Source organism: Leucoraja erinacea, chromosome 3 (genome assembly GCF_028641065.1).
Source record: "Leucoraja erinacea ecotype New England chromosome 3, Leri_hhj_1, whole genome shotgun sequence".
Lineage (NCBI taxonomy): Eukaryota > Metazoa > Chordata > Chondrichthyes > Rajiformes > Rajidae > Leucoraja > Leucoraja erinaceus.
In genome coordinates, this window is record NC_073379.1 from 46,848,423 (window position 1) to 46,865,162 (window position 16,740).

Genomic DNA, 16,740 nt, shown 5'->3' on the forward strand with positions numbered 1-16,740 from the left:
AGCCCATGGTGTTCATGGTGACTAAGTTGGCATATATTGAACTAGCTTGCTTGCTTGCATTTGGCCCAAATCCTTCCAAACCCATCCGATCCATGTATCTGTCCAAATGTATGTTAAATGTTCAAAAGTCTGAAGAAGGGACCCGATCCAAAATGGGAATTTCTATCCTTTCCCTCCGCAAATGCTGCCTGACCACCTGAGTCATTCTAGCACTGCGTGCTTTGTCATGGTTCCAGCATCTGCAGTTTATTGTGTAAACATATTTGTAAAGGGCCTGTCCCACTTGGGCATCATTTGAGTGACATTCTATAAATTGGTTGGTGCGTCGTGACGTGCGTGTGGTGGCGTATGCAGTGAAGCGTGGCAACGCGCGGTACCCCAGGATTTTGGGATTAGCAAAATCCTCGCGCGCCAACTGCGTGGCATGTACCTTGCGCACGCTGACGTACAGATGGCGTACGCTGACGTACAAACGGCGTACGTGTAGCACGTCGTGACGCATGGTTTTGCACGGTTACGCACGAACATTGCCTATGCTAATTTATTATGCGTCACTGTGCATCAACGTCCGTAACCATGCGCCGCCTGTACGCCGTTGGCGCGCCATTTGCGCGCCGCTCCATGTGACCACCCGGGTATAAAGCGCGCGTAGTTTTGAAATATTTTCAATGGGAAAATCCTTGCCGAGGATGACCCATTTCCACCAATTCAGATGACTGTGGTCTGTGGATGAGGAAGTCGAGGATCCAATTGCAGAGGGATGCGCAGAGACCCAGATCTGAGAGCTTGGTAACCAGTGAGATCGCATCCACCGTTAATCTGTTATGGCGGTAATCGAACTGCAGTGGGTCAAGGTTCTTGTCGAGGTAGGAATTGATATGTGCCATAATCAACCTCTCAAAGCATTTCATCACCACAGCCATTAGTGCCACTGGTCGATAGTCATTGAGGCATGTCACCTTGCTCTTCTTGGGCACACAGCAGTGAGGCCTTGCCACAACATCCTGGATTGTTCTAGGTCTGGGAGTCTTCCTAGGATTGGATTCATGTGACATGGGAGGAGTGAAAGAGATGACAAATTAGGGCAATGAGCCAAACTGAGCACAACTCATCGAATGTTCGACAGATTTGCCAATCTATTTGTTCAAGGAGCGTGGCTGACAACAATGAGACTCCAAGTAAACGCTGCGATTCGTTGTTCAGTCCAGTTTTCATTTGTACTCTTCGAGGAAAATTGCTTATTTGCCCAAATCACACCAATTTGGATGGCCCTTCCTGTGAGATTGGACTTATTAACACATTCAGCCAATTTATTAAACCATACATATGACCAAAGAATACTTGGCTCATATCAATTGCAATAGTATGTAGCCAACTAACATCATTACTTGGTATTTGATTCTTAGTATTTATGATATTTGTATATTTTGTCTGCTCCACTGAGAGGTTTCTTTGTGTTTGTTTTCCTTTTCAACCAAAATTTATTTAAGTCATATAAGTGGAAGTGACATGTGAAAACCTGCTGTAGATCTCTTTGTGTTGCCTCTAGGCAGTTATATGTTTTTAAAAACATTGGATTCTTTTGAAGGCCATGCTTTTAAAAAGGTTTCTGTCATACTAATAATGCACATAAAATGAAAGAAGTGCATCAGATTGTGTTAGGACTGTACAGAGCTAAAATTGAATTTCACAACAGGAAGCATTTGCTCCAATAGAAAGACTTTTACTGCTTTGTATTTTGTACTCCAATGAAAAGAAAATGACACAGTATGGATTATTTAATTCATCCATCCCTAACATGATATTATAAAACCTGTCATGACTGTATTTGTTAACTATCAGCAACTGATTTTGTTCCCAATTATAAGAACAAATTGTAGTTTCCCCATTGATTAGATCTCCAGACAAATTGTTCCTGATGAGCACAGACAAACTACCAAATTGTATTGTCTGTTCCACTGGGAAATTCTCTGCTGCTATTTTACAACAATACCATTTTGCAGTAATCTCATGATATATAATGTAGGTAGCATCCCTTGAGTGCAAGACAAAATCATAAAGTAACTGTTGATTTGGTATACATCTGTCCGTTAATGCGAAAAGGTTGATTGCCATCAAATTCAAATAGTGAGGAGTATACTTGGTTTAACTAATTTCATTAATGTAAGAAACATTTCTTGGAAGGGTGAAATGAAGGAACATAATGGTCACATTTGTTTGTTTTTGGAAGTGAATGTGAGATCCATTGGCACACTGCCCAATTAAACTTCAAATATCAATCTTAGTTGCACTGGGAGCTTTGAACTGTTTCTTTTGTTTTACAAAATAATGTTTGTTTAGGTTTGTTTATTATATTAACTGTGGATACTATGTATTGCAACTGAGAATTTCATTGTTCTGTTTTGGTGCATGTGACAATTAAACACTCCTGACTCTCTTAACTGTTAAAAATAGAGCTGTGCAGTTTAAATTTAAGGTGAGAGAAAACAGGGAATTACAGACCAGTTAGTCTAACATCGGTAGTGGGGAAAATGCTAGAGTCAGTTATTAAAGATGGGATAGCAGCACATTTGGAAAGTGGTGAAATCATTGGACAAAGTCAGCATGGATTTATGAAGGGTAAATCATGTCTGACGAATCTTATAGAATTTCTCGAGGATGTAACTAGTAGAGTGGGTAAGGGAGAACCAGTGGATGTGTTATATCTGGACTTTCAGAAGGCTTTCGACAAGGTCCCACATAAGAGATTAGTATACAAACTTAAAGCACACGGTATTTGGGGTTCAGTATTTATGTGGATAGAGAACTGGCTGTCAGACAGGAAGCAAAGACTAGGAGTAAATGGGTCCTTTTCAGAATGGCAGGCAGTGACTAGTGGGGTACAGCAAGGCGCAGTGCTGGGACCCCAGCTATTTACAATATATATTAATGATTTGGACGAGGGAATTGAATGCAACATCTCCAAGTTTGCAGATGACACGAAGCTGGGGGGCAGTGTTAGCTGTGAGGAGGATGCTAGGAGGCTGCAAGGTGACTTGGATAGGTTAGGTGCGTGGGCAAATGCATGGCAGATGCAGTACAATGTGGATAAATGTGAGGTTATCCACTTTGGTGGCAAGAACAGGAAAGTAGACTTTTATCTGAATGGTGGCCGATTAGGAAAAGGGGAGATGCAACGAGAACTGGGTGTCATGGTACACCAGTCATTGAAAGTAGGCATGCAGGTGCAGCAGGCAGTGCAGAAAGCAAATGGTATGTTAGCATTCATAGCAAAAGGATTTGAGTGTAAGAGCAGGGAGGTTCTACTGCAGTTGTACAGGGCCTTGGTGAGACCACACCTGGAGTATTGTGTAAAGTTTTGGTTTCCTAATCTGAGGAAAGACATTCTTGCCATAGAGGGAGTACAGAGAAGGTTCACCAGACTGATTCCTGGGATGGCAGGACTTTCATAGAAGAAAGACTGGATAGACTCGGCTTGTACTCGCTAGAATTTAGAAGATTGAGGGGGGATCTTATAGAAACTTACAAATTTCTTAAGGGGTTGGACAGGCTAGATGCAGGAAGATTGTTCCCGATTTAGGGAAGCCCAGAACAAGGGGTCACAGTAGGATAAGGGGAAGTCTTTTAGGACCGAGATGAGAATTTTTTTTTTTCACAGAGAGTGGTGAATCTGTGGAATTCTCTGCCACAGAAAGTAGTTGAGGCCAGTTAATTGGCTATATTTAAGAGGTAGTTAGATGTGGCCCTTGTGGAGAAAAGGCAGGCAGGTACAGGATACTGAGTTGGATGATCAGCCATGATCATTTTGAATGGCGGTGCAGGCTCGAAGGGCCGAATGGCCTACTCCTGTACCTATTTTCTATGTTTCTATGTTTCTAAGAGATAAGAATGTTTCTATTTTTGCAAAGACATAATATCCATTGAAATATAAAGATTTACAGGAGACCATTTGATGTCCGTGCAATATAAATGATCCAGCTTCACAGCACTCTTCCCTCGTCTTCCACTGTACAAATAATTGTCTTTTTCCTCTATATGATAGTGATCTCTTCCTAGTTTCACAAAGGTTCATCTCCTTTATGTTTTCTATGCAAAACAAAAACACAATTTTTTTTCTCTTTTTGTTACAGCTTTAATTTGAACCATCCAGAAGCAATGATTTACCCATCGATTTGCTTAAAATCATATCAAGTTTTAAAATAGCTTTAATTTTCCTCTTCTTTAGGTCCTGTCTTCAATGGATTCAGTTTTGATGCACAGTTTTATGTGATGCCCTACTGCTCTAATATTCCAATGTTCAAAAAGCTTAAGGCAAAGGCAAAGAGGAGAAAGCTTTAGACAGACAAATTAACCTTCTTGATCTCCCATTATTGCAGAGACTGGAGATCATTCATTGGGCAGTGGAATTGAGTATTTGAGTAATACAGGGGACTTTACTTGGAGGCGAGGAATATGATCGAAATGGGCGTCTGGCAGTGGCTAGAAAATTATCAGAAGTGGTCAGAAATATATTTGGAGTTGGGAAGGGGTGACATATGGAACTTGATTTCATTGCATATTTCTGTTGGCCTCTCTACATATGCAGTCACACTCACAAATAACTAAAATCTGTAGTACTGTGAACTAACCTGACTGTATATAGCAATCCAATTACTAAAAGTATACTTACATAATGCAACACATACAATATTTCTAGGCCAAGTTGTTTTTGATGGTGGTTAAGAAGGGAAAAGGTAACAAAAAAATGATTTGCTCATGCATCTGACAAGTCTGTTCAGCCGCTCGGTTTGATGATGGTTACAGTGACTCAACTGTAAGCCTATATTGGTTCCACACTTCCAGCGTTTTAGGAAAAAACGTTCAATCGCAGGCTTGAAATTTTAATCATCTTCCAGAAAATTCTAAGATTGCATGTTCAAGCTTTTCCACTAATGCTTCTGAGATAAAATGTTTCTGGTTTTATTCCAAAATATTTCCAATTGTACAATTATTCTCCTTTGCCCTGATTCTCCAACCACAGATTTTTGATTTTCTGAGAAGATTGTTCCTCTATAGCATCTCTACTGAATGCCTTTATCATTTAAAACCCTTTAATTTGGAGAAAACCTCGACCTACTGACCAATCAACAAAAGTATCATATCCTCACATGGTTTTATATCAATGAGCTGAAGTCAGGACTGAGATGTCTTGGTCCCAGGGAAGAGCAGAATCCTTGATATTCAGGTTACATATGGACAAGGCTTTAACTTAATGTTTCACCCAAAAGATAACACTCAAGCCAAAAGTTTTTGAATGTAGTAAGTGAAAATGATATAAAAACTGGAGACACTGTAAATGTAAAATAAAACCAGAAAATGTTGGAAACTCTCAGCAGGTTAGGTCACATTTGTGACACTTGAAAGGGAGTTACCATTTCAGGTTGAAGACCCTCCAGCTGGGATGGAGACAGATGGCGCATGTTAAGTTGCAGGGAGGGTGAAGGGGGTAGGGTGGGGGAATTGTCTTTGATGGGGTAAAGCCTGGGTGTCCATGGGAATAACCTGCAAACAAGGTTATCGGGTCATTGAATGAATGGGAGCAGGGTAGAGGTTGAGGACAAAGGCAAAAGAACATAAACTGTGTGGGAGCTGCAAAATGTAGAGCAGAAGGACTTGCATGGCAGGATTGGGCGTGCATGCTCTTCACTACCTTGGAAGGAAAATGATAAAGAAGGGGGAAACAAATTAAACAAGTTGAGTCATGGTCATGAATGGATGACTGCTTCAGACTGATACCACAATGAGATTCAGGTCTTGGACTGGTACTTGAATCTGTCGACAAAGGTAAACATGCTACCAAGTGAGTCAAGCAACACATCTCTGCACTTGATCAATGGATTATTATAAAAGGAACTGTGGACATAGAGCCATGGACAATAGAACGATGTTATTCAAAATTATGATTTTGCATTCATTGAAAACATTAGGGAAACAGCAGGAAAAAAAAGCTAATCAAGCAAGCTCACATATGTATGAATGCATAAAGTGAAAATGTGTATGGGAACTGCAATGCTCTCAGAATATGAACAGCAATGCAAGGAAGAAGGCGTGTTCGTCACTTGTAGATTACAATGACTGCTATGGGGAAACAAATCTTAAACTTTCACATACAAAATGTCAGCATCATTTTTGCAGTACTCACTTGAAGAATTATGTCAGCAACTATTTGCAGTCCAGATTATTTGTAACCAAAGGGTTCCGATCTAAAATGTTATCCACCCATTCCCTCCACAGATACTGCTTGACCCACTGATTTCCCCAGTGTTTTGTTGTTTGCTTAAAATTCCAGCATCTGCAGTTTCCTTTTCTCCAAAACAATTGTTTAACTCTGCATGAGGTTTGCTTACCCTTCAGCATGTCTCCAATGAGTCTTATAAACCTCGACAGATGTGCCACAGAAAACATACTGTTGGGTTGCTTCACAACTTGCTTTAGGAGCAGCTGTGCCCATGGTCGAAAAACTGTTCAGAAAGTCATAGCTGTAGTCCCCCCCCATCAAACTTAATAGGTTTCCCACCATTTACTCCATCTGTATGTCACGCTGCCTCGTAGAAGCAGCAAACATAATCAAAGACTTGTCCCAACCCAGTAATTTCTACTCTCCCTGCCCCAGCCAGCAGAAAATGCAGAAGCTTGAAAGGCGCACCACAAGATTTAGGAACAACTTTCCTTATGTTATCAGGCTTCTGAATGGTTCTTCCATCAGTTAATGTACTGTCCAATTCACCTCTACCCTGTTGTGGACATTGGAACTTGTCGATGGAACTGATGTGCTGCAATGCTGAGAACGATGTCCTGTGCCCTGGATCTTCCCATTTGTTCTATCTATTGTACTTGAATTTGACGTTATGTATTTATGTATAGTATTATCTGATCTGTATGGATTGCACATACAACAAAGCTTTTTACTGTACCTCGATTTATGTGACCATAAGTAAACTAAATCTAAACAATATGTTAGAGGGTAGAATCCAACCTGGTGCAAATGGTGAGGTTTATTCTCAGAATAACAAACTAATGGTGTGGAAATGTTCCTTGGAAGGATCATCAATTATGGACACATATTTGGTTTGGAATTAAGCAAATTCTATTCAGGCACAGTTCTGTTTTATATTCATTTGCATTTGTCTGCAAATTGCGGAATCCAACCTTGCTTGAGCATCACATGTTTATTTTTTTACAAAATAGCCAACACTTAAACATGATTGAGTATTTCATGAGCTAGTTATGTACAACTGAAATGTTGGCACCTGTCCATTGCCTGTACTTACATGGTTGTTGGTGGGCTTGCCTGGTGACATAGAATGGCTGATCACTACATCTCTAAATATCACTCTGTGTCAGAACCCATGAATACCAAATCCCACAGCCCATTGATATTGACAGCTTCACTGATACTCTCTTTAATATTCCAGGTTACAGACTTCAGTCAGGATTTATTTTATTAATACTAATTCCCTGCATATAAATTCACCATGCTGATTAAGTGAAGGTCTACCAACATGTAGTTTCTGCAAAAATATCTGATATTTTTGCTGATGTTCTGACTGACCTTTTCAAAGACGTTTTGGTGTGTTGATTAGACATATATTTTTAATCAAAAAATTAACAATTTTCTGTCTGAAGTTGTATTTTATTCTAACTTTTGCTCTCCTTATTTCAAAGGTCTCAGGATAGTGCACGTTCCACCACTTTCCAAAGTCACAGCCTCAGGGTAACGTAGATATATTTTCTTACATTTTTTTGTAAAATTAATAATTATACAGATGTCCTTATTTAGCTAAAAATGTTTTACATGATATGTCATATTTTCCTTCAATATTAGCCAATGTCATATTTTCCTATCTTAATTTGCTGTATTGCAGTGACATATATTTTGCATTCATAGGATTTTTTTGAAAGTTATTACAAAAAGATGATTTCAAGTTATGCAGGTTTTAAAACTGATTCTGTTGCTTAGAATCATTATGTGGTACATGCTCGATTTTAATGCTCTATAAACTGCATAGATGTTACCATCTAATTTTAAGCAGCGACTTGTGAACTGGCTGTTTCTCAGGCATGTTCCCAATACATCAAAGACAATGGCAGTCTATTTTGAATGTTCTTAATCCAAAAGTAAATGTTGTTGCACCTGATTTTTGTGGACACACATGGAAAACAAATGATAGTACATTTTTAGATTTGGTAATCTTTGCATATTGTGATGGATGTCCTCACATCAAACTATGTCCATTGGAAAGGACAAGATCTCCTGGCATCTTTATGTAGCAGCTTTCAATCACTGGATGAGTGAGATTAGAAGAACAGATTATTTGTATACTAGAATGAACAAAAGATTAATTTATGATCTTGGATGGGTCACCTTGTGAATTAAAAGTTTGCATCCCTTTTTTTAAAATCATTTGCTGGATATGTATGTAGCCTTTGTTCACGATCACAGCTCAATGAGATAAAAAAAAAAGTCTATTTAGACAATGTGAAGACTTGGAAGCATTAATCTTCATCTTCTGATGGGGAATGAGTGCCTAATTCTAAAGTTGAATGCAGTACATCAACTGAACCTCATGCTGATACCTTGGACAGATCGTTGCAAATTCAACATAGAATCTGTATTCAGTGGTAAAATGGCCTGCCTGTATAAATTCCAAACTCACCACTGAAACCTTGGTGAAATCGTGAAAGGAATTTTGAGTATCCGTTTATCTCCAAGGTAAGGTGGACCATGCTTCGTAGAAATTCATTTTTTCTCCATATTACAGCATGCACTAAAATATCATGTTAAGAAAACAAAATTTGCTACACACAATATTTCTATTGTGTGATGGAATAAAACAAGTAACCAGCATCTTTTTAAACTTTCTATTCCCTGTTTTAACATGGTAACCTATTTTCTGTATCCATGCAAATTTATGATATAGGTAATATGGCAACTGGGGAAGAAGAAATAATTAATTTGTGTGATTGTTTTTCCTTGGTTTACTGGACATTAATTTTCCTTAAGATTACTAAATGAGAAAGCAAAGCTCTTAATTATATCTCTTGTGGTGTACTAATTTGACATGTTTGCAAGAGTGCTGTTGTTTTAACAAAGTGGTCAATTGAAAAGAGGTTCTTGGATTTTCTTGGATTCAATGCAAATGTTATAATTAAGCTTTAATGTGGTTAGAGTTGAAATAAATACAGAGTGCACATAAAACAGATTAGCATTTTGATTGGAATGAGAAGCAAATTGTGTTAATTTGGTTGTGTTGGAATTTTAATTTAATGTGATGATATAAGGTAAATTAAGTTAAAGAATACATCAGTTGGTGGCATTATCAGTTGATGGTGAGGGAAGAGTTATTATTTAAAAATATGGAAGTATATTTTATGTCCCTTTCTAAAACTATCACATTCCAGAAGATAATCTGAGTATTATTTGCCATATCTATTTCTTCTAAAAATTAATTACTAAGAAATCAGAAATGAGAAGGCATTCAATTGAACATATCATTTTACATGAAGATTTTTTTTTCTTCAGTATGACTGAGATGTGCTTGGTGTATCTCGTGTACCTGGTTTGAGTGCCAGATTACACATTTTTGAAAAGTTTCCTTTTTCTGAGCTCCTAGGGGTTTGCGCAGTGGAGGAAGAGAGTCTGGCATCGGAATTCTACACTTATCGTCAGAAGATAAACCTCCAAGGTCTTAGCCCCAAAACCATTGCAATTTTCCTCGGTTTAGGACAGGTTGTCAGCTGTGAGCTTGGTTGTAAGAGGATGGATGTGCATCAGTGAAAACTCATTAAAGCTGGGACAGATTTATGGCTGATAACAACAGAGCAGCTTGTTGCTCAAAGTAATACAGACACCTGAGTGTTTTCTTCTAATTTAACCCTTTTGCAGCTTGATCCAGCACTCAGCCACAGAATAGTTTTGCTCTCAAACAACTGCATTCTCAGTTTCTTATGAACATGGTTTATTCACTCTACCTCGTTCATTACACCTTATGCATCTTTTCAGCCACACAGCAACATGCACGCACACACAAAAAAGAGGTTTAACTCACTCATTAAATTCTCACGCTCTAAAATGTTCTCCATTCCTCTGTCAGAACATGTGAGGTTCTAGGATCTAGGAAATTCCTGATTATTGCAAGAGCCAATCGCTAACCAATAATTCAAAGACAACCACACTGATCATATAAGTGAGAGCATTATTCTGATATAAACTTTGACAAGATCTGATAACATTTAGTAAGAGTGGGAAGGTCAACAATATGAAATGCTTATAATAGAATTGCAGAATGCTATCTTGAAAACAAGTAATTAAGCAGATTGTCCTTGCTTTTCTGCTGAAGATCATAGGTTAAGTGTATCCAACTTAATTGTAAAAGGCTGTAAAGTCATCATAAACTCCAAAGGTCCAAGATAGAGGCCGTTATAGAGACCTTGTGTCTACATTGGTATTGGTTTGCTTGCTTGCTTGCCTTAAGGTGAAGAGGTATTAACCAAGTCTGTGCTGCACCATTTCCATGGTGAAAATTGAACTCAAAGCGGGCAAGTTAACGGTTGATGTTTAATCTGTACTTTAAGACATTAGTCGTACTGCTAAACTTGTGGGGCCCATTTATATTAAGGCAAACTGGCCAAACACCTCAAGCAGAAGTTCAACTCCTGATTTACATATTCACGAAATTTGGTTATTGCCATAATTAGTTGTGATAAATGAGGCAAAGCTGGACCAACTGAGTTCAAAATTCTTCAGTGTCCATCTGCAGCCACCAGTGAAATGTAAGTTATAATAGCATATAATTTCTTTCAAGAAATTTAGGTGAAAGATGAGTATTTCCAGACGTTAGCCTCATGCACAACCAAAAGAATTTCCAGAGGTTGAAGTATCGCAATGAGTCATGTTGTTTCAGGATCGTACTCTGCACACTGTTGAAATGAGCAGAGTTAGTCTTACAAATTCCACCTCCAGACAAATTTTGCTGACCTGTTAAATTGTCTCCAATGCAAAGGAATATGCGTAAACATTAGCCCATCATTTTGCAGACCATTGCCCAATTGGATCATATCTTTCAAAGCAAAAGAGCTTTGATGGATGGGAAAACCCATATTTCCAATAACATCAAGCTGCACTGCTTTATGAGCAGATAAACAATTCTGTGCAGTTTGCACATTTGCATTATTTAGTGTGGGGGTGCTGCCAGGGCTCAAACGTGGGGGCAACAACAGCCACTCGACGTCTGCAGACTTGCACCAACTAATAATTTGGCTCTACATTTCAGAATTACTGTTTCACTGAAATAAATATTTGGTCAAAATCAGAGTTTATTATTTTCACAAACATATTAATCATGGTTGAAGGTGTGGTCACTTTTAACAGTAAATAATTAATTGTTTAAAATTGTATCTATACAACAACACATCTATGTATTTACAATGTAATTCACAATGTTAATTCACAACTTTAAAATGGATTTGGTAAATGAAATATTACGGATTACTTTGAAATAACATAAATTGTCAGAGTATGCTGACAAAGATGCGGGTGGATGCTCCATTGGTGTCCAAGATCGGCAACTACCTGACTAGACAGCCATAGTAGGTCAGGCTATAGAACTGTGTCTCAGACATGGTAGTGAGCAACACTGGGGCCCCACAGGGGACAGGCCTCTCTCCCTTCCTATTCACCATCTACACCTTAGACTTCAGACACCTGCAGAAGTTTTCAGATTGGTTCTGGAATTGTGGGCAGCATCAGTGAGAGGAGGGAGGCTGAATACAGAGGTGTAGTCAACAACTTTGTTGAGTGGTGTGGGTTAAATCAACTGCAGCTCAACACCGACAAGACTGAGGAGTTAGTGGTGGACTTTTGGAGGAGAGGAACATCCCTGTCCCCTGTCTCCGTCAAGGGTGTGGATGTGCAGTTTACCAAGGAGTACAAGTATCTTGGAGTTTACCTGAACAGTAAACTCTACTGGTCCAAGAATGCTGAGGCCCTGTATAAGAAGGGACAGAGCCGCCTATACTTTCTGAGGAGGCTTCGCTCTTTCAACATCTGCAGTAAGATGCTGCAGATGTTCTATCAATCGATGGTGGCCAGTGCGATCTTCTTCGCTGTCTTGTGCTGTGGTAGCAGGGCGAACGCTATGGACACCAACAGAATTAACAAGCACGTCAGGATGGCTGGCTCCATCCTGGGGGCGGAGTTGGTTTAATTGATGATGGTCTTGGAGAGGAGGATGCTCAAACTGCAGCGCATCGTGAACAATATAGCTCACCCACTCCATGACACACTGGTCAACCTGAGGAGCACCTTCAGCAGCAGACTGATATCTCTTTTCATTATTTGATTTGATTTGATTCAAGTCTTGTGCAAATCAAAGGTAACTCAGGTTTGAGGATATACTTCTGAAGGACATTAATAACATTGTAATAGTTAAAAGAGGAAAACATATTTTATATTGCCCTATTGAGGTAGGAATTCAACCTTCTTTATCAGCACCAAATGTGCACAATTGTCAAATTTGTGCACAAAACTCTGCTTTTAAAATATGGTCCCTTTTGCATAGAGGCACATACATGCATACTAATTTCCATTCGACAAGTAAGAGAGAGAAAATGAAGATTCGGGTTTTCGCACATTCGGGGTTTTCTTTATGATGTGGGTAGACAAGTTATTTAAGTCTAGGTAAGATTAAAAAAAAATCAACAATAAAAGAAACAAATTTGATGAGACCAAAACAGAACTGAAGTGAGAACCACTGTCTCCTCCAGCAAGCAGTAGTTATGTGGAATGCAAGCACAGCCAGGCAATGAACGCATTTATTAAAGAAGCAGCATCTGTATTTGACAGGGAGTGGAATTTAAATATCATAAACACAAGGTAATCAAACACACCGTGGAATATAGTGGTTCAAGAACAACCATGGCATGCAAATATGCCAAGAAAAAACAGCCAAAATGACATAATGATACATGCATATATCAGTGCTTTACACATTTTTGATGATTTGCAGTGGCAATCTCTGCAGACTCTTTTCATTTTGGTGACCACATATGTAGGATGATGTCTATCATTGAACAAATTAAGCATGGATTTTGAATGGAACAGGCTTGATGGGCTGAGAATCATTTGCTTTTGTTCTGATCTCTTGTGTTCATATTCTCATATGGCAATTGGAGACAACTTCCATCAAGGGATGTGATTCCAGGATGTGTCTGGGTTTGTATTAGTAACGCAATTTGGTCAATAATGTGCAAAAATTATTCAATGTCACAGAATTGCTGAAAAATTGTCATTTTATACCTTAGGAAGTTTCATTGCAACATTTGTTTCATAAATTGCATACATTTTGCAGGGGGAAAAAATAAAGAATGTTTATTTTCTTGTTTCTAACAATGTCTTGTTTTTGTGGAATGTCTTTTAATTGCCCACTGGGGGGGGGGGGGGGGGGGGGGGGGGGGGGGGGGGAGATTTGTTGCATTAACATTTCTTCTTACTGTCATGTTCTTTCTAAAATAGAGCTGTCACCTAGTTTTCAGACCAGAGTGTTTCATTTTCATTTGTTCCAATAGACAGGCAGTTGAGTACATTTAGAAAACAGCAATGTTAGCTGAATTTACAGCTTGCAAGTCAGACACTCTTGTTCCTGTGACATTTGAATGGCTTGAAGTAGATAACATCTATATACCATTTCAGTGCTCAGGCTAATGTTCATGCACATGGCAAAATGAAAGAGAACATAATGGTAAACGTGCTTTTGAGTTTGCTAATTTCAGATAGGATGAGATCATAAACTATATGGAGTGAAACCCCACCTCTCCCATCCATAAGAAGCCTTGCAAAATCCAGAAAGTCACCTTGTAAATCATGCATGTTAAATTGCTTTTATTTTTGGTAATGTATCTTGGATAAAGCTAAAACAATTATAAGGAGAGTTTGAATGAATATATTATGAATTTAGCATGTTGTTGTGAGACACTTGTGTGCAAATGGAATCAGAACTGAAGTTTTTTTTTGGTTTGGACTCTTTCTTAAGGGCCTGTCCCACTTACGCGATTTTTTTCGGCGACTTGCCAGCACATGTCATAGTCGCAGCAGGTCGTCGAAAATGTTTAAAATGTTAAAAACCCAGAGGCGACCAGAAAAAGGTACAACTCTTTTGGCGTCGTGGTAATGGTGGCCCAAACAGGGTATTTGGATTCAGCATCATGTTTAGCACAGTCAAATGTGAACAACTTTTCATCGCGGTGATGCCTGTTTGGACCTTTGTAGCAGCCCAACCTTTTACTGGTTGCCGCTGGATTTTCAACATTTCGAAAATGTTCAGCGACGCGCTGCGACAATGACAGGTACCGGCAAGTCGCTGATAATATCGCGTAGGTGGGAAAGGCCCTTAACTTTCTTCAGCATGCAAGCTGTTTGTATCTCGCCATGTGCAAAATAAAGCTCTGTTCTTTTTAATTCACTATATGCTGCAAATAATTGCTGCAGACCATGCAACACAGTCAAATTAAGCAACATCAATAAATCCAGAAAATAAAACTGATCGGCAACTCATAATCATGTCAACAGAGTGTAATTTGGTTTCATGTGTGAATTTAATTAGTTTTATTTAATTTTAGGGTTCAGGGCGGTTGACTTGTTAGTTGCAAACAAGATTGTTTTAAAGCTGTGTTCAATGGGAACAGAAATATTATTCATTTGTGCAGTAACCTCTTTGGAAAAATAAAAACCTAGCTAATAGAACAATTATTGATTATTTGCATCCAATAGCTAATTATCTGAATTGGGTATGGGCAGTGCAGATGCACAGCAGTAGAGTTGCTGTCTATCAGCGCCAGAGATCCGGGTTTGATCCTGTGACCATGCGGATTTTCTCCTGGGTGCTCCGGTTTCCGCCCACACTCCGAAGATGTACAAGTTTGTTGGTTAATTGGCTTCGGTAAGTTGTAAAAATAGTCCCTGATATGTGGTATAGTGTTAGTGTGCGGGGTAAATGCAGGGTGACGCAGACTTGGTGGGGTGAAGGCCAGTTTCCACACTGTATCTCTAAACTTTAAAGTAGAAGTTTATAATGTTTTATATTAAATAATATATAGTTTAAATAAACTGAATATAAATTAACTAACTCTCTCTCTCTCTCTCTCTCTCTCTCTCTCTCTCTCTCGCTCAGTCTCTCACACTCTCTCTCTCTCTCTCTCTCTCTCCCTCTCCCTCTCCCTCTCCCTCTCTCCCTCTCCCTCTCCCTCTCTCTCTCCCTCTCTCTCCCTCTCTTCCTCTCTCCCTCTCCCTCCCTCTCTCCTCTCTCCCTCTCTCCCTTCTCTCCCTTCTCTCCCTTCTCTCCCTTCTCTCCCTTCTCTCCCTTCTCTCCCTTCTCTCTCTCTCTCTCTCTCTCTCTCTCTCTCTCTCTCTCTATTTCTCGATCAGTTGCTCTAAACATAATACATGCATGTGCAGTCATACTGTCATTGTGATTATTCTTGGGTCTTGTGCAAATGACTGTTTCTCAGCTGTGACACTAAGAATTTAACCAAATTGCCCCAGATCATGTGGCCTCACACGGCCTATCAAATCAGGCCCAGAGAGAATCAACCTGGGGCAAGAATTAAACCTGACTCAAAAAGTTATTGCCTCGACACCAGGTCATGAGGTTCTCAATCTCCTTCCTGTACTCTCTCATCATTATTTGTTTATTCAGCCCACAATGGTGGTGCCGTATGCGGCTTTGTAAATCGAGTTGGATTTGTACATGGCTGTGCAGTCATGGGTGTACAAGGAGTAAAGAAGGAGGTTGTGAATGCAAAGGAGTAATGAAGGATGCAAGTTCTCTAAGTTTGTTTGAGTGTGTTGTTTCGGCTGTGTGCCTGTGACACTGCTGCAAGAAAAAAAATAATTGTACCTGTATCTCTTGCATATGGCAATAAACTTGAACTTTGCCAAATTGGGCTTAAGCTCTGCTCTGTAAGGCCACACACATAAATAATATCTATTAAACAAATATCCAGCAAATTATTGACTCCGTTATTGTGCAAAAAAAAGCCCAAAGTACTTAGTGCCATGAAAGATTGTTCATTGGTTAGTGTTATGTCATATTCAAGAGCTTGATAATTATTAGAAAGAAGCTATTCCCAATGATAGGAGTGAAATGAGAATGTGGCCAGGATGGTGTGGCTCTTTGATGATGCTTGCTGCCTTTTTGAACCTGTGCTTTTGGCTTTTCTCTGGTGGGAAGGTCAGTAAACATGATGGACTAGGCTGTGTGCACTACTTTTAGTAATCTCCTTTATTCCTGGGCATACGGACTGCTGAACCAGGCCATGATGCAACCAGTCCATTTGCTTTCAACTGTACATTTGTAGAAGCTCATGAGTGTATTTGTCCACATATCTAATCCCTACAATCTTCTAAGAGAGTGAAAAAGTTCAGGGGTTTTCTGTATAATTGCATGGATGTGCTGGGCCATGGACAGAATTTTACAGATGTGCATGCCCAGAAACCTACAGCTGTTCAATCTCTCCACTGCCACACCTTTGGTGAAGACATGTTTGTAGATCCTCAGCTTTCCCCTTCTAAAGTCAACAATCATCTCCTTGGCCTTGCTGATGTTTAGAGGAAGGTTATTGCTCTGACACTATTCAATCAGAATTTCAATCCACCTGCGATACTCTGACTCGCCATTTCCCATAACTCATTCAATAACGGTGGAG